The sequence below is a fragment of the Pan troglodytes genome, chromosome 5 (assembly GCF_028858775.2).
Source record: "Pan troglodytes isolate AG18354 chromosome 5, NHGRI_mPanTro3-v2.0_pri, whole genome shotgun sequence".
NCBI classification, from domain to species: Eukaryota; Metazoa; Chordata; class Mammalia; order Primates; family Hominidae; genus Pan; species Pan troglodytes.
In genome coordinates this window covers 22,979,762-23,005,268 of record NC_072403.2, presented here as the reverse complement: position 1 = coordinate 23,005,268, position 25,507 = coordinate 22,979,762, and the positions used below count along the sequence as shown (strand labels likewise).

Here is a 25,507-nt window from a genome sequence, read left to right as displayed (position 1 = left end):
GAAAGAAAATACAGTTGTAATATAGAAAAGTGTAAGTGAAACATTTGTAACCCTGTATTTAAATATAAAGTCAATACAAAATTATTATTTTATCTCACATATAATTTTTCTAGCTCTATCCACTAAAAATGCCTTAAAAACAATGACTAATCCAGTAGCAACAAGCATCCTAGTACCTAGGTGATGGTATTGAAACACTACTAGATTTTCCACTGAAGGATATCAAGGCTTCTTGGAGAAATGGTTGATTCCAGGTCTGGAGTAGGAAATGCACAAAATGAGCCTGGAACATCTTGTCATATCAGAGAGCAGGGAGGTTATCAAAGATGACTGGAGTCACATCAAAAGGATTCAGGAGCCAGCTTGAAGATGCTCCCTGGTCAAATATGGAACAATATGAGCTTTAATAAAGATAATAATTGGAAGGGGGGAAAGAAACAAGCATTTATCCTGACTTGCCCATAAGAACTATTCCACTGAGTAACCAAATAGTAGGTGGAGAAACGTTTCTCTTTTAAAATGTACTCCAATGAATAAGTAAAGAAGAAGTTATGGAAGTTAACATTGTCATTTTGCACCTGCTAATGAATTAATGGATTCTAGAGATCTAGCATAGTGACTGCAGATTATAGAAAAATAGACAACAAAACATCATTTGCTTCCCAGTGGAAGAACACATAATCACCTATACTCTTGCAAAAGAGATCAAACCTGAGTTTTAATCCATGAAATCTAGAGTATGAGAAATATACTACAACTCAAATGGCCCAGCTTCTTTAACAAATATATTGTAAGGGGGGAAAGGATGGAGGGAAACATGTAGATTAAAAGAGATCTAATGCACATGTCGAATTTGGTTTAAATGAGAAAGACCAGACTTCTGTTTTCAGTTGGTGAAGGAAGCACACACTCTCTGTCCCACTAATCACAACTAAAAACCCAGGGACAGAATAAACAAAGCAACTGTCTGAGGACTCTGAAAATAAACAATAGCAGGTAGATTGGGAAGAGAATTAAAAAACTGAAAACTGGTGAATGGCATACAACTTTCCTATTTTTTCTTTCTGTATTTCCCTGATTAGTCTCTGGGTAGCCTGAATCCTGGAACTGCATAACAAACACGGGCAGAAAAATCTCCAGAAAAATCCCTGTTTTTCTAAGCAGAAGATAAGGAAGGGATGGGGCACTTCAGGACAAAGAGAGTATGGGAAATCCCCTGTTTTCTCCCTCTCCTGCCCCTCCCATGGGGCAATGCCCAGTCCTGACGATGTATTACTGCAGCCCTGTTGGTGGCAGCAGTGGTGAACAGGCAACTAAATCCCTCAGAGAGAGAAAAATCCTCTCTGAGGAAAGAAACGAGGAAAAGGATCCCTGTTATCTGAAAGGGTGGGGAGAGCCTTTTGCTTCTTTTCTCTTGCCGCTTCACCCTGGAAATGAACCATGCCATGGGAAGTGTATAACAGAATGGGGAGAATAAAATCCTGTATTTCTAACTAAGAGACCGGGAAAAGGGGACTCTGAGAGCTGGAGGACATAGAGAAATCACAGAGGAGGGAGCCTGAGAAAAGAATCCCATAAATCTCTGCATGAAATCTCAAGTCCACTCCCAGATATATCTGATTGGAAACAGAAAACAGAAGAGGGAGCACTTTCCAATTCATTTTAGGAGACCAGCATTACCCTGATACTATAATGAGACAATGTCAGCACAACAAAAGAAAACTACAGAACAATATCTCCCATGTAAAGATGCCAACATTCTCAATAGAATATTAGCATATCAAATTCATCAATGTGAAAAAAGAATAATATGCCACATCCACATGGATTTTATCTCAGAATGCAAGGGTGGTCCAACATTTGAAAATCAATGAGGTCCACCATATTAAAAGACTAAAGAACAAAAAACAGAGTATCATCTCAATAGAGGCAAAACAAGCATTTGAGAAAATCCAAAACACCTTAATGATACAAACACTCAGCAAACTAGAAATAGTAGGGGTTTTTTTTTTGTTTGTTTGTTTTTGTTTTGTTTTGTTTTTAGACAGAGTTTTGCTCTTCTTACCCAGGCTGGGGTGCAATGGCGCAATCTCAGCTCACTGCAACCTCCGCCCCCCAGGTTCAAGTGATTCTCCTGCCTCAGCCTCCCGAGTAGCTGGGACTACAGGTGCGCGCCACCATGCCCAGCTAATTTTTGTATTTTTAGTAGAGACGTGGTTTCGCCAGGTTGGCCAGGCTGGTCTTGAACTCCTGACCTCAGGTGATCCACCTGCCTCATCCTCCCAAAGTGCTAGGATTATAGGCATGAGCCACAGTGCCTGGCCGGGAAATTCTTTAATCTGATAAAGGACCTCAACTAACAGCCTACAACTAATATCAGACTTAATGGTAAAACACTGAATGTTGCCATTCAGTCTGAAGATCAGGAGCAGGACAAAGATGTCAATTTTCACTGTTTCTATTTCACATCATGCTGGAAGTTGTTGCTCATGCAATTAGGCAAGAAAAATAAGGCTCATACATATTAGAGAGGAAGAAATAATACAGTCTCTATTCAGAGACAACAGGATTACATAGATATATATAGATAGATATTATATAGATATATAGATAGATATTATATAGATATATATATAATAGATAACTATATAGAAAATACTGTTATTTAGAAGTTCCTAGAACCAACAGGTGAAATTAGTAAGGTTGCAGTATGCCAGGTGATCATACAAAAATCAGTCTTACTTCTACATATTAGCAATGAACAATTGGAAACAGTATTTTTTTTAAAGTACCATCTACAATAGCTTCAAAAGCTAAATATTTAGGTATAAATATAACAAAAGACATGTAGGATCTATATGCTAAAAAGTACAAAAGGTTGGCCGGGCGTGGTGGCTCACGCCTGTAATCCCAGCACTTTGGGAGGCCGAGGTGGGTGAATCACGAGGTCAGGAGTTCAAGACCAGCCTGGCCAACATGGTGAAATCCTGTCTCTACTAAAAATACAAAAATTAGCCAGGTGTGGTGGTGGGCACCTGCAATCCCAGCTACTCAGGAGGCTGAAGCAGGGTATTGCTTGAACCTGGGAGGCGGAGGTTGCAGTGAGCTGAGATGGCGCCACTGCACTCCAGCCTGGGTGACAGAGAGAGACTCCATTTCAAAAAAAAAAAAAAAAGTACAAAATGTTGATGCTAGAAGTCAAAGTAGACCCCAAAAATTGAGAAACATGCTTTGTTAATGCATTGGAACACTAAATATAGTTAAGATGCCAATACTTGTCAAATTGATCTATAGATTCAAAATGATTCCAATAAAATAATCCCAGCAGAATTTTGTGGAAATACACAAACTGATTGTAAAATTTAGTGAATATTAAAGGAACTACCATAGCCAAAGCAATTTTGTGAAAGAACAGCCAGAGGACTCCCATTACTGGATTTTATGACTTATTGGTAATCTAGACAGTGATTTTTGCATAAGGATAGACACATAGCTCAATGGAATAGAAAATACAATCCAGAAATAGAGCCACACAAACATGGTCAACTTATTTTTGATAAAGGTGTAAAGACTAAATGGAGACAGGAGAGTTGTTTTAACAAATGGTCTTGGAACAATTGGTCATCTATATACCTTATACCTTATAAAAGATTTTACTTAAAATAGACTTTATACTTAAGCCTAACTTTATTTTTAATTACAAAAATTTTAGAAGAAAACAAGAGAAAATCTTTGTGGTCTTGGATTGGGCAGTTTTTGGGATCGTGTCACCAAAAACGCGATCCATAAAAGAAAAAATGATAAAGTAGACTTAAAAACTAAAAAATTTTGCTCTCTGGAGGACAATGGTAAGAGAATGAAAAAACAAGTGACAGACAGGGATAAAATATTTGCAAATCTCATATGCATCAAAGGACTGTTACCTAGAATGTGTAAATAACTCTCAAAACTCAATGAACAATTTAAAAATGGAATCTGGGCTGGGCGTGGTGGCTCATGCCTGTAATCTCAGCACTTTGGGAGGGTGAGGTGGGGGGATCACGAGGTCAGGAGATCGAGACCATCCTAGCTAACACGGTGAAACCCTGTGTCAACTAAAAATACAAAAAATTAGCCAGGTGTGGTGGCGGGTGCCTGTAGTCCCAGCTACTTGGGAGGCTGAGGCAGGAGAATGGCGTGAACCCGGGAGGCGGAGCTTGCAGTGAGCCGAGATCGCGCCACTGCACTCCAGCCTGGGTGACAGAGTGAGACTCCATCTCAAAATAAATAAATAAATAAATAAATAAAATAATAAAATAATACAAATAAAAATGGAATCTGAATAGACGCTGTCCAAGTAAGATAGAAGGTTGTCAAATAAGTACATGAAAAAATGCTCAACACCATTACTCAGTGGGGAAATGCAAATTAAAAGCACAATGAACTACCACTATGCATCTATTAGAATGGCTAAAACAAAAATAAGTATATAAAACTTACAATCCCAAGTGATGGTGAGGAAACAAAGCAACTCGAACTTTCATACACTGCTGGTGGGACTGTGGAATGGTGCAGTCATTCTGGGAAACAGTTTGACAGTTATAAAGTAAAATACACCCTTAACGTATGATCCGGCAATCTAGGTATTTAACCTAGATACATAAAAATTCATGTTCACACAGAAACCTGTACACACATATTTATAGAAGCATTCTTCATAGTCACCCAAACCAGGAAGCAATCCAAATGTCATTCAACGGATGAATGCAGTTACAAAACTATGGTGTATCTACACAGTGGAATATTACTCAGTGATAAAATGATACCAACTATGTGGATGAATCTCAAATGCATTACGCTGACTAAGAGAAGCCAGGATCAGGGCCATGTGCTGCACTGTCTCATTTATATTACATTCTGGAAAAAGACTACCAGTAATTGACCGGGGTAAGGGTGGGGGAAGGTTTGACTACAAAAGGGTAGTATGAGGGAATTTTCAGGGGCGATAGAACTGTTCTGTATCCTGATTGTGGTGGTGATTTCATGAATTTGTGCATGTGTTAAAACTCATTGAACTGTACAACCAAAAGAGCTATTTTTACAGTATATAAATGTTAAAAACAGGCAATACTATGCTTAGATTATAAAGAACTTCAAGAAAGTGACTATGGCTGGACGCAGTGGCTCACGCCAATAATTACAGCACTTTGGGAGGCTGAGGCAAGAAGATCCATTTGAGCCCAGGAGTTTGAGACCAGCCTGGGCAACATACTGAGACTCCCATCTCTACAAAAATTTAAAAAGATAAAAAAATAAAAAAGAGCGTACTATAAAATTCAGGATAGTGGTTGCTTTTGGTGAGGTGAAGAAGTTGTGTTTGGATTGCGGAACGTGGAGGAAACTTTTAGGGTGGCTAGCAAAGCTCTGTTTTTCTTCACCTAATACTTATTCCTTAGGCTGTACATTTCAGTGGCTTTTCTGTATCTACAGTTTATCTAACAATTAAAAGCTATGTAGATATTGAGTAAATAAAGAATCAACAAAAACTTCAGTATGGTTTTACATAGAATGTGTCAAACTAAAGAAGAAAAACAGTAACAATGACTATAACAGCATGGGGGATTGCATTCCCAGATATCAAATATTATCACAAAGTTAAGATGATTAACATGTGGTTTTAGTTTAGGAAGATACATGACCTAATTGAGCAACAGAATAGAAGAGAGAGTTGAGAAGCACACCCATGCGTATGTGGCAACTTCAGTAACACAGAGCAGACATTTAAGAGTTGAGGGAAAGGATGGATTATTTAATTACTTGTGCTAGAAAAATTGATTATCCAGATTTTAACAATCTCACTGCCTCATACCATACGCAAATATAATTTCCAGTAAGGTTAGCAACTTAAATGTAAAAGATGAAAATTATAAACATTTAATATAACAGAATATCATTATGACTTCCAGGTAGGAAAGCATTTCTTAAGCTTCAAAAAGCACAAAGTCTAAAAGGAAAAATATGTAAATGGAAATTAAGGACATCTGTTTTATCAAACTCTATCATAAAACAACTGAAAAGAGTCCATAAATTAGGAGAAATTATTTTCTCAAATGATGAGTGACACAGGATTAGTATCCAGAAAATCCAAATTAGAATGAAATTGAGATGCCACTGCACACTAAAGGGACTGTCAAAAATCGAAAAGACAATACCAAGTATTGACAATGATATCTATACAACATCAGGAACTTTCATCTACTGCTGGTGTGAATGTCAACTGGTACAACCACTTTGGAAAACAATTTGCACTGTCTAGCAATGTAAGAAAAGTGCAGAAATGATTAACATGAAATTTGAAGAGGGAGGAAAAAGGAGACATCTGGATGGGGAATTCAGAGAAGTTCTAAGATACTGGTAACACTCTGTCTCTTAAGCTGGATGACAAGTATTGGGGCATTCATATTATTAGTAGACTTTACACACTAGCATACATTTTGTACACTCCTTTGTGTGTGTGATCTATTTCATAGTGGAAAAACCTTCTAATGGCACATTACCAGCAGCATTTTCAAATACGCTAAATGACTACATATTATTTATTAAATGTAGGTTTTCCTAAACACCTATGTTATGCCAAGTATGTGCAAGATCTTTTGAGTTATATAAGAAAAGTACTATTTGAATATTTTACATCAAGAAGGTATTTATGTATTTGTATGAAAAGTTGAATGAAAAGTCAGAAAAATACAAAGCTTGTTTCCTGCATAAAAGATTTAGAATTTTATTCAGGAGATGAGAACACACATGAGGGGGCCTTGGAGACCTTTAGACTGCTCTTCAGGAAGGGGATATGGTATGTCGAAGATGTGCACTCTGGGGAAGAACTAACGCAGCATCACTGCACCTCAAACAACCTACATCACCCCAGTCACATGTAAGGAAAATTTCATGAGGCTTTTAAGTCCATTTGTTCCAGAATATAAAAACACTGAGCAATATATTTTAAATAGAAGTGCAACAGGCACATTGGCTATGATAAACAGAAATTTGTTTTACAGGCAGTTTCTTAGGGTTGCTCTATTCTAAATGGTGAAATACACCTACTTATGTATTTAGCATAAAGAAGCTAAAGGAAGTAAGACTCCACCTTTTTTTTTCATCCACTCCATTTTATTATAGCTCACCTGCATTTCAACTTTCCACCATAATCTTGGCACCTTGATATCCTCCTACTTCCTGCATTCTTTTTAGAAATGGATCAGTGAAAGCTTCTTAGCTTACTATTGGATTCAGAAGATCCAGTGGATTGCTCTCTGATGATCTTTTGGGGCTCACAAAATGGACTCCCATTGGGATTTCTGCATTCTCTTCTGAGTCTCACAGTTGAAGCCGAGTATAACTATCAGGCCATGGTGGACACAGTGGCTCCTGCCTATAATCCCAGCATTTTGGAAGGCTAGAGCAGGAGGATCACTTGAGACCAGGAGTTTAAGACCAGCCTGGGCAACATAGTGAGAATCTGTCTCTACAAAAATTTAAAAAGTTAGCCCAGCATGGTGGCATGCACCTGTAGTCCCAGCTACTTGGGAGGCTGAGGTGGGAGGATCACTTGAACCCAGGAGTTTGACGATACAGTGAACTGTGATTGCACCACTGCACTCCAGCCTAGGTGACAGAGCAAGACCCTGTCTCTAAAACAAAACCAAAACCAAAACCTAGGTGGGCATATAATTTAGTATCCAAGATGGGACACTTTTGAAAATGTCATTGGTGATTACTTGAGGTATATTACTTAAGTATGTAAATTAGGGCCATCCTGGACAAAGAGGGACACATGTCATCCTAGTCATTACCAAACAAGAATGCATTGAGAAACTCAATCAGGAGGGCGATGGGCACTGAAACTGGATGAGGAGTGGTGACAGGTGCCATGGATGTTTGCCCAGGTAAAGAGACGGAGACAAGGTGCCGTGATCACTTGGTGAACTGCACGCACTGGGTGTGTAGTAGAATGGGACAGCCTCTGTGAGCCTGTGCTTTATGGCTCGTGGACATACAGATTCCTATAGAACAGCACAGCACAATCAAGGTTGTGTGTGTGTTGGAGGTGACAGTGTCTCTGTTTGCAGTGTGAGTGTCTGCATGTGAGGGTGTGTGGCAGAAGCGGCTTTTGTCAAAGTCCCCTTCTTTTTGCTCACTTTCTGGATATTGCTCTATTTTTACAGTGATGCTGAGTTTTACAGAGTTGGCCCACTGCCCGCCTTTCTTAAGTAGGCATAAAATCTGCATTCCTTCTACTTTTTCTTCCTGAGTCCTAACAGTTTAAGAAGTTATACCCATAGGTCATGAGTGCATGTGGAGGTGCTGGTTAGATATCTCTGCTTGAGAGAATGGTCAAAATCAGAGAAGAACAGAGGGCTTTGCAAGGCACTGAGAAAATAAATTCATAATATACAGCCAAACAGAAGCAGAAAGTTCCCAGAAACAATCTTACCTTAATATACAGCAACTCTGCCCTCAACTCTTCCCCTCCGTACCTTGCTCATTAGTCTCCGCTATGCACACACCAGATGTTCTTTCATTCATTAACTAAACATAGTTACTGAGTCCCTGCTATGTGCCATTCTACATGCTGGAGATAGAGTGTTGAACAAGACAGGCAGGCTGTATGCCTTCATAGCAGTGGAGGCAGACAATAAACACACTAAAGTTGAGATGGCGTCACAGAGCGCCGTGTGCTTTGTAACTGTGGAAGCTTAATTAACACTTACTGAGTGCTTACTCTGTCAGATGTTGATTTACATGATCTGTGTGTTATTCACATAATCCTCCCAGAAGTTTTATGCTGCAAGTGAAAATATTATCATCTCCATTTTATAGACGAGAAAACCGAGGCACAGAAAGAAGGATTAAGTCACTTTCCAAGGTCACACTGTCAATAAGTGGTAAAACTAAAAGGTAAATACGGATCATCTGATTCTTGAGTCCACATTCTTAATGATTATATCACATGAACTTCTGCACTGCTTGAAGGACAGACAACAGGCCAGCAAAAAAGTAGAAAGTGCTGGGTGCTAAGAGGCTGTGTCTGGGTTGAAGAGGTTGCTTTAAATAGGGTGATCAAGGAAGACCTCTCTGAGCAGGGGACATTTGAGTTGAAACCGAAGTAATGGGAAGTTGTTGAACATGCAAAGATCTGAGGGTAGAATTTTCCAGGCAGTGCAGTCAGCTAGTCCAAGGATGCTAAGGCAGAAAGAACCTGAATCGTTTCAGGGACAGAAAGAGGGCAAATGGGGTGGTCATGATCTTTGTGAAAAAGGGATCCAAATTTAAAAGAGAAAATTCTGGTTTACTATCTTATCAGTTTCTTCATCTATACAAAGGGATGACATGTTTCTCCAGCAACTATTTGGTTACTCAGTGGAATAGTTCTTACAGGCAAGTCAGGATAAATGCTTGATTCTTTCCCCCTTGCAATTATTATCTTTATTAAAGCTCAAATTGTTCCATATTTGACCTTACCCTCTTGTTATAGAATAAAAAGAGATCATGGTAGCCATTATTATAATCACTGTTATTAATAACACATCCATAGTAAATAAAGCCTGGCCAGCTTGCCTTTTTTCATAAGAACATGCCCCTGTTCTAGTCAATGCTTAATCAGAAAGGCACTGTGTAGCGAGCACAACAGCCATGTAATTTGAAGTTATCACATCTAACTTGTAAGGTAACTATTCTTGTCATCATATAGATAAGGAAATGAAGGCTCTCAGGGGTTGAATAATATTACCAGAATCAAATATCTAATGTAAGTAATAAGACTGCAATTTTATTTTTTATTTTTTTGAGACAGGGTCTCACTCTGTCACCCAGGCTGGAGTGCAGTGACATGATCATGGCTCACTGTAGCCTCAATTTCCCAAGTTCAGACGATTCTCCTGCCTTAGCCTACCGAGTAGCTGGGACTATAGGTGCACCACCATGCTCAGCTAATTTTTGTATTTTTTGCAGAGATGGGGGTCTCACTATGTTGCCCAGGCTGAGATTGCCATTTTAACTCAGTTTTGTCTTGCTTCAAAGCACAAAGTGTTTCTTCTATACCATACCTCTTTGCAAACTCATCTGGAGCAGGCAGGGAGCAATGGTTTTATCTATATTATAGTATCGCCTGCAGATGCAGACACTGTGATAAATCTTTTTTAGATGGAGAATCTGATGAACATGATGATAATACTGGAATGATGATGATAAAGTAGAACAAAGTGAATTGGAGAAATGAATTGCTTCAGCCATGTTCCTGTCCTCAGGTGTTCAGCTGCTTCTGATAAAAGCACAATCTTCCACTGCAGTTAATGCTGTGTAGGCTTGGCCTGAGAGAATCAAGAATAAAGCTGATTGCAAACTTGGTGCATAACAGAGAAAATAAAGACATCATTTACTGACTGATTTGGACTAAGAAAAGATGTATTTACTTGCAGTTTATTATGTTGAATGTGACAGGCATACATTTGTGCTTTTTATTGAATGATGACTTACTACATACAGGAATTGGTGCAATTTGTAATGCAGATTATGTTTTTAAACAAAAAAGGGTGCAAATACACTGATGGCTGTCACATGACTCGCTCTGCACTTCTCAAAAAGTGGCTGGAGCGTGGGCGGAACGACAAATATACCCTAGATGCACAAATGTAATTTCCAAAGAAGAAGATTCTGGGCAGCTTCCAATTCAGTCGGGCAGATTTAGACAGAAGAAATCCATGGCTAAGAAAAGCTAAGTATCCTAAAATAGCAGGAATTGGAGTAGGATCATGTGAATCACTCCCATTAACTGCTGAGATGCCTCCAGACAGAGCAAGAAGAGCCACAGCTAAAATCAGGATGTGGCGTGAAAGCGTCCATGTTGGATCTCTGTAAGATTCCTAAAGTTAAATACCTGGGAATCCCATTTTTCTTCTAATGATGGGAGGTGGGAGCATGGGAAAGACGGAGGAATCTCCATTCTATGTGAAATGCAATGGAATGAGGGCTTGGCTCACAGCTGATTTTCTGAGTAATGAGTTTGGTGACCTCACCAGCTTCTAGGCATTGGGCCAGATCTTGTCTCATGATGCACATTTGTACAATTCCTCGAGGATGCAGACTTGGGTTTTCCACTTGAAGTGAGTTTGTGAATTTACGAGTGGGCAGGATTCAGTCTATTTTCCGTGATAATCAACCATCATATTTGTTTCCTTCAAAACATAATTGCATTTAAAACATCCTAGTTTCTTTGAGATAAAGGCAAATTTTATTAATTGCTTTTCTTCATCTGACTGTTTGGGCTTTACAGCTCACTTCCTCCAGTGATCCAGCCATTAAGGAGTGTTCATTCATGCTAACAGCTTCCATTTAAACTGCTTGTGACTAATATTAGAGGGAATGGATGATTAAAGGGGCAACCCATGCAAATATTTGAAAATAAATAGAAACGTTTTTATTCCGAGGCTTTTATTTGCCTTGAGGGAAGGCAAAGCTGGGCATGACATAATTTTCAAATTATGTTTCATGGCTTTTTCATCACTTCAAATATGAGTCTCTTTTGTTTAACAGAGATGTCTTGGCCTGGGAAAAATGACACGTCAGAATGGTTTCTTCTCTTACGATCTTGGCGCTTCACAATTAGTAATAATTCTGCTATGGAGATTTTGACTCTGACCTCCCCCAGTTGGTAATTTACCATGGGCAACTTTCCCTCCTAATAATCTGTGGGGCCTACCCCCTAGCTCACACCTGTTGGAAAGCCCTGGCTCTTGTGCAAGAGCCCCCCAGTGCATTTCAAAGAAAGGCTCAGCTTGCCAGCTCTTGTCAAAAGTTATCACAGACCGCCATTCCATTTAAGGCCCGGGCGCAGCATCAGAGGCCAGAACAACTCTGCGTCTATACTGCAAATCCCTGCCCAGCGAATTCATGCTGCAACCAGCGCACAGCAGCGGGCCGGTGCCTGTTTTGCACGGTGGTGAGGCGGCGGGTCTATTTTTAGGCAGCCGATGGTAGATTTGCCTTCCACAGATCTGCTTTCCCCCCTCTGATTACAAAAAGAGGGCCTGCGTCTGTGCAAATGAAAATCAATGGGTGAGCCAAGGAGTGCCAGCGCGCTCTGAAGCCCTCTTTGTTCCTCAAAGGCTCCAAGCCTCTGTGCGGCAATGCCCCGCCTTGCCTCAGAAGCTGCCTTGCCTCAGAGGCTATTTGGACGCAGAGGTGTTTTGACCAAAGGCATTTGGTCCTGTTTTGTTTTGTTTTGTTTCATGTTCCAGGCAGGACATGAAATAGGAAAAAAGGAATGGAAATCGCCATTTCCACCCTCCCCACAACTTCCCTGCCATGACAACTCGCCGGCCTCGCGTGTACCTCCAGAGCCCTCTAGGACAAGCCTGGGGGCTGCGAGGGTGGCAGCAGCAGTAAGGAGAAAGAAGCGGGAAGAGAGGCACCCGCTTGTCCTCAAGTAGAAGCAAACGAGTGGCCTCAGTATCCTTTTCATTCTCCTCCTGAACCACTGCCAGCTTGAGTGAACTTTCCTAGGACTAGTACTAGTGTCTGTGGGGAAGGGACTGCTGTAATAAAGTGCCACAGATGAGGGCTAAACAGCAGAAATGGATCTCTCACAGTTCTGCAGGCTGCAAGTCTGAGATGAAGTATCATCTGGGCTTGTTCCTTCTGAGGACTGGGAGAGAAAATCTGTCCCAGGCTTCGCCCCTGGCTTCTGGTGGTTTGCCTTCAGTCTTCAGCGTTCCTTGGCTTGCAGAAGCATCACCCCACTATCTGCCTTCATCTCCACTTGGAGGTCTCCGTGTGTGGATGTGTCTGTGTCCAAATTTCCTCTTTTTAAAAGGACACCGGTCATGTTGGATTAGGCCTGTCTTAATGACCTCATTCTAACTTGATAACCTCTATAAAGGTCATCAGAATGTGACCTTTTCCAAACAAAGTCACATTTGGAGGTTCTGGGGGTTAGGACTTCAGCATATCTGTTTTGAGAGGACACAATTCAACCCATAACAGAACCCATGTTGAATTTCTTTTATAAATTCTATCATCTGTGCAAGTGCAACCTCTAGCACATTAGTCATGATGCTCTTCCCCAATTCGGGGCTGCTGCTGTGCTTCATGGGGTGGGATGATGGGTGCTACTGGCATTCTTTGAACCTGGCATGCCAGAGAAGAGTGAGACGTTTTCCTTGCCTCTGGCTTTATCTTTTCCACGCTTCTCTCTGAAGAGAAAAGACAATTCTGAGGCTACTAACTTGGCATTTGTGTCGAGGGTCAAGGCCCATAAGGGAAGGTAGGTTTATTCAGCCAGTGCTTGCTGTAAAGACCCACAGTAGCTGGCTGGCCCTGAAGGCAGAGCCCTCTGCTCCTACATAGGCAAAAGCAAATTGTACTGGCAGCTTCCCCTTCTCCCCAGATCTGCCACTCACACCTATGCACCCTCCTTCCACCTGCACACCAGAAAGGGTGGGGGAGTCGGCACTGTTGTGGGTGTCCCAGATCAGAACTCACTTCCTGAGTCTCAGGTTTGCAGGTGGTATTGTTTCTTACCTGTTGGACTCTGCATCTGGCCAGCCTGCCCACTGGACCAGCTCTCCAGGCTACCTAGATCAATAGGGACTACCTGATTCTTTATGTACATTTTTTTCTCAGGAAATTTGATTCCTTAATTATCATAGTTATAACCAGATCCTACCTGGCAAGCAGGCTCTGGGGCTTGATCCCACCTCTACTGAGCATTTCAGTGTCCCCTCCTAGAACCTTTCTGTTTACCAGAGAGCCAACAGGGCAGTGGATGTGGAAAGAAATGGTTGTCTTGCCTTCTTCACAGGCTCATTGGCTGGAACAAAGGCTTGCTGTGACCTGTGTGATGTTTCACAAACATTAGGTGCTACTATAATCAGATAGACCTGATGACATAATATGCAATATAAACAGAACACTATATATTCTTGTCAACGTGTGGTTCTCAGGATAGCCCAGTGCATTAGTCAGGGTTCTTCAGAGAAGTGGAACCAACAGGATGTATATGTAGTAGATGGATATAAGGGGCGATTTATTATAGTAATTGGCTCATGAGATTATGGAGACTGAGAAGTCCTATGATCTGCTGGCTGTAAGCTGTAGAACCAGGAAAACTGGTGGTGTAATTCCATCTGAATCCGAAGGCCTGCGAACTGGGGTAGCCAATGGTGTAACTGCCTGTTGAGTCTGCAGGCCCAAGAACTATAATAGGAGCTCTGATGTTTGAGGGCACGAGGAGATGGATGTCCAGGCTGCAGGAGAGAGTATTTGTCCTTCCTCCACCTTTCCATTCTGTGTGAGCCCTCCGTGGATTGGAGGATGCTGCCCACAGCCATCATCACTTAGTGAGTGATCTTTACTCAGTCTATTGATTCAAGTGCTAATCTCTTCTGGAAGCATCATCACAAACAACCCAGAAATAATGTTTTACCAGCTCTCTGGACATCCCTTAGCCCAGTCAAGGTGACACACAAAATTAGTCATCATACCCAGTAGGCTATTGGTCATTTCCATTTACAAATGAAGAGATGTAGGTAAGAATTTAAGTGAAGGTGCAGAGTCAGTAAGGGATCCAAAGTTAAGATTTTGGATTCAGAATTAGCATTCTTTCCAACGTTCCAGAAGGGATGGTCACAAAAATGTGCTGCTCAGATCTTCTGCTGTCATGAGTATATATCACCGATGGCCATGACTGCTGTACTCCAAGTCTATCTCTGTGTTCATGCCCAGGCCACATTTCCCCCAAGCTGCTACAGCCAGTGATTTTTCTGGCTCTGCAGGGTCCCGATGCAACATTTTCCTGAGAAGGGCCAGTCTCCTCTTTCTGACATTAGCTTGAGGACTCCACAGTCACTGGACGGGGACTTTCTTGGAACTCTGCTGCAGTCTGAGATTCTCCCTGCCCCACCCTTCCTCCTCTTTTTTACAAGAGTCTTCCAGCATTGTGTTCTAAATACCGTCCCCACTTCTATGGACTCTCTCCTCTTTTTCCATCACAGACATTTACCCCAATAAATCTCTTGCATGGCTAATTCTGTCTTGTTATCTGCTTCTCAGAGGATCCAAACCAATGCACTAGGCTTCCCCTTTCTCCCTATAAAATGATGACTGCTAATGTCAATTCATTATTTCTGTAATATTTTTATGTACTCAATATTTTTAAGGATTGGATGGGTGGGAGGAAGGATAAAGAGGGCAAAGAAGGAAAGAAGCAAAAGGGAGGAATAGAAAACACTTATATGCTATGGTCTTTGCTTCCAAGACAAGACAATTGCACATGAATGAAATGTAAGGGAGACATAATATAGCTATATGATAAAGTGGCAACTTACGTGTAGAAGACTATAGGAATAAGTGGAGATAAATAATAAGAGACCTGGAGTTTTTAAGAAAGATAAGTCACCAAGGAGATGGGTGAATGCCAAAAATTGGGCTTTGAAAGATGGGTAGGGCTGGGCACGATGGCACATGCCTATAATCTCAGCACTTTGGGAGGCCGAGGCGGGTGGATCACCTGAGGTCAGGAGTTTGAGACCAGCCTGGTCAACATGGCAAAACCCTGTCTCTACTAAAAATATTAAAAAATTAGCTGGGCGTGGTGGCGAGTTCCTGTAGTCCCAGCTACTCGGGAGGCTGAGGCAGGAGAATTGCTTGAACCTGGGAGTCGGAGGTTGTAGCGAGCAGAGATTGTGCCACTGCACTCCAGCCTGGGTGACAGAGTGGGGCTCAATCTCAAAAAAAAAAAAAAAAAAAAAAAAAAAAGAAAAGAAAAGAAAGAAAGAAAGATGAGGATCTTTATAACTACCAGGTAGATGGGGTGGCATTTCAGGTGAGGGAAACAACATTGCAGGTAGAATAACTATGTCCCTTTCTGTCTGTCTTAGACCAGTCAGGCTGCTGTATCAGAAAACCATAAACTGTGTGGCTTACAAACAACAGAAATTTATTTTTCACAGTTCTAGGGACTGAGAAGTCCAACATCAAGGCATTGCAGATTCGGTGACTGGTGAGGGCCCACTTCCTGGTTCATAGATTTCTGCCTTCTCATTGTGTCATCACATAGTGGAAAGGGCGGGTGAGCTCTCCAGAGCTTTTAAAAGGGCACTAATTCCATGTATAAAGACCTAATTACCTACCAAAGGTCCCGCTTCCTAAGACCATCACATTGGGGATTAGGATTTCAATATGTGAATTTTGGAGGGACAAAACATTCAGTCCCTGGCATACAAAATACCTGGAAAATAGTGAGATGAACTCTAGGACTCTAGACATTCTGAGGTTAATAGACCAATTTGTGCCTCAGGTATCTCACGTGTAACGTGGTGGGTAATAATACTGTTTCACAGAGTTTTTAATGTGGGTTAAAGATTTAAGATTTTTTAAAGCATTTAGAACAGTTCCTGCAGCAGAGGAAGTGCAACTTAAGTGTTTGTTAAATAAATAACTGGAAATAAGTTTAAATCTGGGAGGCAGAGAGAAGGAGTTTGAGGTGAAGAATGGAAAAAGCCAGAAAACAATGCAAGGAAATGCATTCTGGCAGGAAATGTAGCAGGAAATGAGAGTCACTTATTTGCAGAGGAGAAATAGCATGATAGAGATGGCTTTAGAAAAGCTTTCTCTGGTACTGATATGAGGTAGAAATTAGAAATGGGAAACCTAAGACAAAGAAGACCATACCTCAACAAATATTTATTCTATCTTGAGAGTATATGTACATGTATCAAGGGAATGAATAAAAGAGGAGAAGTAAATATGATCCCAAACTTTAAAATGTGGATTATTGAAAGGATGTTAGTGTCATTAATAAAGACAGAAGAGAGAGGAGATGCTTGCTTGTTTGGGGAAAGAAGACAAAATTTTTGGATAGGATTGGATGGGGAAAGAGATCTGAAGTGACAATGTCTACTGATTAATTGAAGATATGGAATTGAAGACAAAGAAAGGTTTCAGGATCCAGAGTTTGGATTCACTGGCATTAGCTACTGAGATAAACCAAGAGGTGAAAAGCTCACGACTTAGCCATGAAACAGCACTGCCATGCTGGCCAGAGCAAAGTCCCCAAAACTAGCTCTAGTTTACTGCCTACTGAAGGCAAAATAGTACAATGACTCACAGACTACCGATCAATGTGATACCTTTGTTAACATGTAAATAACCCTGAAAGTATTGAAACAACTGAGAGCTCATTTAGTTTTAAAAGTGTTCAATCTTACTAGGAATAGAGGTGAACTTCCTCAATTTGATAAAGATTATCTACAGAAAATCCATAGCCAACACTATTCTTGACGGTGAGAAACGAGAAGCTTTCTCACTAAGATCAAGAATAAGGCAAGGATGTCCCCACTCACCATTCCTTTTCAACATTATACTGGAAGTTCTAGCAATACAATAAGACCAAAAAGGAAATAAAAGGTGTACTGATTGGGAAGAAGAAATAAAACTTTTTCTATAGATGACATGACTGTCTACATAGAAAATGCAAACGAATCAACAGAAAACTTCTGGAACTAATACACAAATATAGCAAGATTGCAGGATACCAGGTTAGTATACGAAAATCAGTCACTTTCTAAATTAGTCCATTTGCATTGCTATAAAGGAATACCTGAGGCTGGGTAATTTATAAAGAAAGGAGGCTTATTTTGGCTCATGGTTCTGCAGGCTGTATGAGAAGCATGGTGCTGGCACCTGCTCCTGGTGAAGCCTCAGAAAGCTTCCAATCATGGTAGATGGCAAAAGGGGGAGCCAGTATGTGTCACACAATGAGAGAGGGTGTGAGGCAGGGGAGGTTTCAGGCTCTTTTAAACAACCAGATTTCCTGTGAATTCACAGAGTGAGAACTCACTCATTACCACAAGGACAGAACCAAGGCATTCATGAGCAATCCACCCCCTAAACCAAACGCTTTCCACTAGGCTCACCTCCAACATTGGAGGTCACATTTCAACATGAGATTTGAAGGGGAAAAAACATGCAAACCATATCATTCAGCACATGGCCCCCCAAATCTCATGTTCTTCTCTCATTGTAAATACAATCATCCCTTCCCAATAGTCCCCCAAAGTCCTAACTCATTCAAACTCAGCATCAACTCAATCGAAAGTCCAAAGTCTTGTCTGAGACCCAAGGTAGGTTCCACCTACCTATGAGCCTGTAAGATAAAAAAACAAGCTATTTGCTTCCAAGACGCAGTGCTGGTACAGACAATGGGTAAAAATTCCCAGACCAAAAGGGGATAATCAGCCAAAAAAAAAAAAAAAAGGGGCAATGGGCTCCACACAAGTCTGAAACCCAGCATGGCAGTCATTAAACCTTAAAACTCCAAAATAATCTCCTTTGACTCCATGTCTTGCATCCTGGGCACACTGATTAAAGGAGTGGGATCTCAAGGCCTTGGGCAGCTGCCTGCCCCTGTGGCTTCGCAGAGTGTAGCCCCCATGGCTTCTCTCAGGTGTTGGAGTTGAGTGTCTGCAGCTTTGCCAGGCTCAATGTGTAAGCTGCTGATAGCTCTACCATTCTGGAGTCTGGAGGGTGGCAGGCCCTTTTCCACAGATCCATGAGGCATTGTGCTGGTGGGGACTGTATGTGGGGCCTTCAACTCCGTTATTTCCCCTTGGCACTGCCCTAGTAGAGTCAGCGAGTGTTCCACCCCTGCGGCAGCCTTCTGCTGGGCACCCAGGCTTTCTGATACATCTTCTGAAATCTATGGAGAAGCTGACAAGCCTCCTTCATTATTGCATTCTGTGCACCTGAAGACTTAACAACACATGGAAGCCAGCAAGGCTTATGGCTTGTGCCCCCCGGAGCAGCAGTTTGAGATGCACCTGGTGCCCTTTGAGTTCTGGCTGGAAACTGGGTGGCCAGGATGCAAGAAACATTGTCCCAAGGTGGTGCAGGGCAGCAGGCCCCTGGGTCTGGCCCCCCAAGCCTTTCTTTCCTCTAGGCCTCTGGGCCTATGATGAGAGGGGCAGCCTCAAAGACTTCTGAAATGCCTTTGAGGCATTTTTCTTACTGTCTTGGCTATTAGCATCTGGCTCCCTTTCAGTCATGCAAATCTCACTAGCAAATGATTACTCTACAGCCAGCTTGTATTTCTCTCCTAAAAACACTATTTCCTTCTTTACCACATGACCAGGCTGCAAATTTTCCAAACTTTTACTCTCTGCTTCCCTTTCAATTATAAGTTCCAACTTTAAGTCATTTCTTTACTCCTGTATCTGATTATAGGCTGTTAAAAGCAGCCATGCCACATCTTGAATGCTTTGCTGTTTAAAAATTTCTTCTGCCAGATACCCTAGGCCATTACTCTTAAGTTCAAACTTCTACAAATCCCTAGGACATGAACACAGTGCAGCCAAATTCTTTGCTAAGGTGTATCAAGGATGACCTTTGCTCTAGTTCCCAATAAATTCCTCATTTCCATCTGAGACCTTGTCAACTTGGCCCTCACTGTCCAAATTTCCATCAGCATTTTGGCCATAGCCACTTGATACGTCTCCAAGAAGTTCCAAACTTTCCTGTATCTTCCTATCTTTTTCTGATCCCTTCAAACTCTTTCAACCTCTGCCCATTACCCAGTTCCAAAGATGCTTCTACATTTTCAGGTATCTTTACAGCAACACCCCTCTCCTCAGTACCAGTTTTCTGTGTTAGTTCATTTGTATTGCTATAAAGAAATACCTGAGGCTGGGTAATTTATAAAGAAGAGGTTTATTTGGCTCATGGTCCTACAGGCTGTAGGAGAAGCATGTGCTGGCATCTGCTCTTGATGAGGCCTCAGGAAGCTTTCAATCATTGCAGAAGGCAAACAGGGGAGGCAGCATATCATATGTTGAGAGAGGAAGCAAGAAGAGGGAGGTGCCAGGCTCTCTTAAACAACCAGATCTCGTGTGAATTCGTAGAGCGAGAACTCACTCATTACAGCAAGGACAGCACCAAGCTGTTCGTGAGGATCCATCCCCATCACTCAAACACCTCCCACTAGGCTCACTTCCAACACTGGAGGTCACATTTCAACATGAGATTTGGAGGGGACAAAACATCCAACCATATCACTTTCCTATATGCCAACAGTGAACACATGGAATTTGAAATTAAAAATACAATACTATTTACATTAGCATCCCCCAAAATGAAATACTTAGGTATAAGTCAAAATATGTATAAAAGTATGAGAAAAATGATAAAACTTGGATGAAAGAAATTAAAAAAGAACTAAATGAATGGAAAGATATTACATATTCATCAATAGGAAGACTCAATATTGTCAGAATGTCCATTCTTCTCAATTTGATCTATAGATTCAATAGAATTCAATTCAAAATCCCAGCCAATTACTTTGTAGCTATTGACAAATGAATGCTGAAGTTTATACAAAGAGGCAATTGACTCAAATTAACCAACACAATATTGAAGAACAACAAAGTTGGAGGACTGAGGCTACCTGACTTCAACTGTTACAATAAAGCTATAATAATTAAGACAATGTGGTACTGGCAAAATAATAGACAAATAGATCAATGAATAGGATAGAGAGCCTAGAAATAGAGCCATGTAAACATAGTCAACTGATCTTTGACAAAGGAGCAAAGGGAATACAATGGAGAAAAGATATTCTTTTTAATAAATGGTGTTGGAACAACTGGAAAAAAATCTAGGCACAGATCTTACACACTTCACAAGAATTACTCAAAATGGATCACAGCCCTAAACATAAAACACAAAACTATAAAACTCCTAGAAGATAACGTAGTGGAAAATCTGAATAGTCTTGCATTTGGTGGTAACTTTTATTTAATATACCAAAGGTACAATTCATGAAAGAAACAATTGATAAGCTGAACTTCATTAAAATTAAAAATTTCTGCTCTGTGAAAGCCACTATTAAGAGAATGAAAAGACAAGGCCACAGGCAGGGAGAAAATATTTGCAAAAGACATATATGGTAAAGGACCATTATCGAAAACATACAAAGAAATCAAACTCAACAATAAGAAAACAGCCTGATTTTAAAAGGGTCCAAAGACCTTAACAGACACGACACCAAAGAAGATACACATAAGGTACATAAGCATATGAAAAGATGCTCCACATCATATGCCTCAGGAAATCAAATTAAAACAACAGTAAAATACCACTACACACCTGTTAGAATGGCCAAAATCCAGAACACTGACAACACCACATGTTGGTGAGGACATGGAACAACAGGAATTCTCACTTACTGTTGGTGGTAATATAAAATGGTGTAGCCACTTTGGAAGACAGTTTGGTGGTTTCTTACAAAACTAATCATACTCATACCATGCAATCCAGCAATCTCACTTCTTCATATTTACCCACAGAAGTTGACAGCTATGTCTACACAAAAACCTCACATGGATATTTATAGCAGCTGTACTCATAATTGCTGAAACTTGGACGAAATCAAGATGTCCTTCAGTAGGTGAATGGGTAAATAAGCTGTGGTACATCCAGACAATGGAATTCATTCAGCACTGAAAAGATACGAGTGATCAAGCTATGAAAAGACATAGAGGAAACTTAAATGCATATTACTAAATGAAAGAAGCCAATCTGAAAAGTCTGCATGCAGTGTGATTCCAACTGTATGACATTCTGGAAAACACAAAACTATGGAGACTATAAAAATATCAGTTGTTGCCAGGTGTTTGGGAGAGGGAGGGATGAACAGGTAGAGCACAGAGGATGTTTTGAGGGCAGTGAAACTACTCTGTATGATACTATAATGGTGGATGCATGTCATTATGCATTTGACCAAACCCCCAGAAGGTGCAACATCAAGAGTGAACCCTGGCTGGGTGCGGGTGACTCATGCTTGTAATCCCGGCACTTTGGGAGGCTGAGGCCGGCGGATCGCCTGAAGTCAGGAGTTCGAGATCAGCCTGGCCAAAATGGTGAAACCTCGTCTCTACTAAAAATACAAAAAAATTAGCCAAGCATGGAGGCAGGCGCCTATAATCCCAGCTACTTGGGAGGCTGAGACAGAAGAATCACTTAAAGCCGGTAGGTGGAGGTTGCAGTGAGCCGAGATTGTACCATTGCACTCCAGCCACTCCAGCTTGAGCAACAAGAGGGAAACTCTGTCTCAAAAAAAAGGAGTGAACCCTAATGTAAACTCTGCACTTTGTGTGATCCTGATGTGTCAATGTAGGTTCATAGCTGTGAGTCTGGTGGGGGGTGTTGATAATAGGGGAGGCTGTGCATGTAGGGGAGTAGAGGGCATATAGGATATCTCTGTATCTTCTCATTTTCGCTGCAAACCTAAAACTGCTCTAGAAAAGATAAAATCTTGAAGTATTCCATCTTTATTCCACAATTCTGTTTCTCAAGCAGGGCTATATGTGGAAAATCTCCATGAGAGAAGCTGTACACCTTAATTCATTCATATCTAGCCACACCGCAGCCTGGATTGGTTCATTACATTAGCTCACAGTCATCTGGGAAAAGCAGAAAATATTTTAAACATAATGACTAACCTGGCTTTCTGCCCTATATCCATGAGTTTCAAACCAGGAGTTTTCAAGCTTTTTTTGACAGTAACATTAAGAAATAAATTTTACATCACAACATAAGACACGTGTACCTAACGCTGAAATCCTTACGACATGCAATGCACTTTGTTATTTTCTTTTCTAGTCTATTTTATTTATTTTAAAGAGTGCTAACTGCCACCCATGAAACCAATTCCATGATCACTGGACAGGTCATGACCTGTAGTTTGAAAAACAATGGTTTGGGCTACAGGAGCATCCGCTGCGGGCTGAGCCCTACTAATCCGGCAGAAATTCAAACACAGCTGAGTAGTTTGAGGTCAAGGTTGCTGCTTGGCCAACTCTCACCTTAAGTCCTATTCTAGTAATTAAGCTCTTGCTTTGTTTCTTGTACTCCAATTCTAAGACAGAATCACTATTTTGGATCCTAGAACAACAGGCTCTTCTGTGCTCTATTTCTCTTACCTTAAAGTCTTGCATCATGTGGCTGTGTCCCCACTGCACAGTCCCAGACTTTCCCAGCTCTGGCTGCAATTGCCCAGCACCTACCACAGTACCCTGAGCAGGGGAGGCCTTCAATGGCTGCCAAATAATTCCAGGTATGGCCTTGGCTTGTTGCATAGCACTAAATCAGCATGGTGCTACCTTTCTCCTTCTTTGGACTTCCTGCTAAGTGCATGTTAGCCCTGTGGAGTCTCAGTTCCATCTGCAACCCACCTGGAGTTAAACCAACCCCAGCTTTGCCACTGTGGAAGGGAGTTCAGGGAGGGGTCTGGAACCCATCATAATGGAGACTCTTAAGTGAGAGGGTGCAAGCAACAGGGTGACAGGAGAGCACAGAGCATCTGAGATGGAAAGTCAGGGCACAGTGAAGGAAGAGGCCGGTGCCCAAGATAATCTTCATAGGATAAATACAGGCAGAGTAATGAGGCCCATGGACCTGGCACCTAGTACTGACTCTTCAACTTCTAGCTCTATGCCTCATTTTATGCACCTGTAAATTTGGAATCTCATTAGCACTTTTTAAGTGGGTCTGTTGTAGGGATAAGGTGAAATAATGCATTTAATGCAACTAGCAGTAATTATTTCACAATTTTGCTTGCAGCAAAGTTTGGTAACAATAGAGTTCTTTTTTTTTTTTTTGAGACAGAGTCTCACTCTGTCGCCCAGGCTGGAGTGCAGTGGCGCAATCTCGGCTCACTGCAGCACTGCCTCCCGGGTTCACGCCGTTCTCCTGCCTCAGCCCCCTAAGTAGCTGGGACTACAGGTGCCTGCCACCACACCCGGCTAATTTTTTGTACTTTTAGTAGAGACAGGGTTTCACCATGTTATCCAGGATCGTCTCGATCTCCTGACCTCGTGATCTGCCCACCTCGGCCCCCCAGAATGCTGGGATTACAGGTGTGAGCCACCGCGCACGGCCACAATAGAGTTCTTAGACTGTGGCTATGGCCAGTGTTCAGCAGATTCTGGTGTCCTCTGCTTCCTTTTAATATTACCCTCCCTTCTCACCACCTACTGCCCTAAAAAGGATTCTTCAGTGGTTACTCCTGTTATAGTAGTTGGTGAGAACCCCCTTGAAAGCTACCCAGCCTGTGGGTGTTGACATTTTGAGAGAAGATGAAGACTAGAGGTCTTACAGAAATAAATGGCTCCTAATTGAACTTCGGTCATCATGATGAGAGTAAAGGGTGTTATTCTGGCTAGGAGAATCTCAGTGATTTGTGCTCCTCAAAACATTGTAATTGGGGTGGAATTTAGGTTTACAAGTTGGCACCATAACTCAAGGCATCTATTTATACACTTGGCTTTGACCCTAATGATACTAAAGCAGAAGTTAAAACATTTTCAGTTTTGCTCAAAGATCAGATATATCCACAACGTGTTTAAGATTTTTCATATTCTTAGAGAAAATCAATAAAGTCAATAACTACTCCACCATGAAACACTGGTGCATGTTTTGTATTATTTCACTTAAATAATTCTAATTATTAATTGGTTTACCTCCCAAGAACTCCATCTCCCCCTCTCCCAAACTAACCCTTGCAACACTTTAATTTTTCAAGTACTATATGGGGAAAGTCTGCGTAAGGCATGTGTAATTTTAAAATGGATTAAGTACTCTTATATCATACTCTTCTGTTTACACCTCTCTCAAGATGGTGTGTATGTGTGTATTTGTGTGAGATGTGTGTGTGTATGTGTGTGTGTGTATATTATATATATGAAATCTGGATATGTTTATAATATTCAGACATATGCTTATAAATATTCATAAGGCAATTCATACATAAATGAATAATTTAAGTTCCCTAACATCACCCGATCTGTTTATAGAATTCTCTTTCTGTCCCAGTTGAGCATCACCTCATAAAGTTCTTTACAGACACCTTTTCCCAGCTAGCACTCTGTTAAGTAGGTGAGTATGTCTAATGCCACTGATAAAGTCTACAGAATAGTATTAATTTCCTAGTCTTAAAACAATACAGATTATTATCTTACAATTCTGAAGATCAGAAGTACTAAAATCCATATGAACGTTAGGATTTGTGTTCTATTACTGTAAAAATGACATTGGAATTTTAGTAGGGATGACATTGACTCTGTAGATCACTTTGGGTAATGGGGTCATCTTAACAATGCAGTCATGTGTCACTTAAGGACAGGAATATGTTCTGAGAAGTTCATTATTAGGCGACTTCATAATTGTGTGAAATCATAGAGTGTACTTACACAAACCTAGATGGGATAGGCTACTACACACCTAGGCTATGTGGGATAGCCTGTTGCTCCTAGGCTACAAACTGGTACAGCATGTTACTGTACTTAATACTGTAGGTAACCGTAACACCTGGTAAGTATTTGTGCATCTGAACATATCTAAACATAGAAAAAGTAAAAACACTGTATAAAAGATAAAAAATGGTCCACCTGTATAAGGCACTTACCATGAATGGCGCTTG

At 41.1% G+C, this 25,507-nt stretch overlaps 1 protein-coding gene and 1 long non-coding RNA gene across 2 annotated transcripts in view; one reads left to right on the top strand and one right to left on the bottom strand.

The window, feature by feature from the left end:
* LOC107975075 (uncharacterized) overlaps nucleotides 1-25,507 on the top strand; it is a 268,590-nt gene that overhangs the window by 157,809 nt on the left and 85,274 nt on the right. The gene's annotated exons all lie outside the window — the stretch shown is intronic.
* Nucleotides 1-25,507, bottom strand: part of STMND1 (stathmin domain containing 1) — a 118,608-nt gene that overhangs the window by 87,224 nt on the left and 5,877 nt on the right. The gene's annotated exons all lie outside the window — the stretch shown is intronic.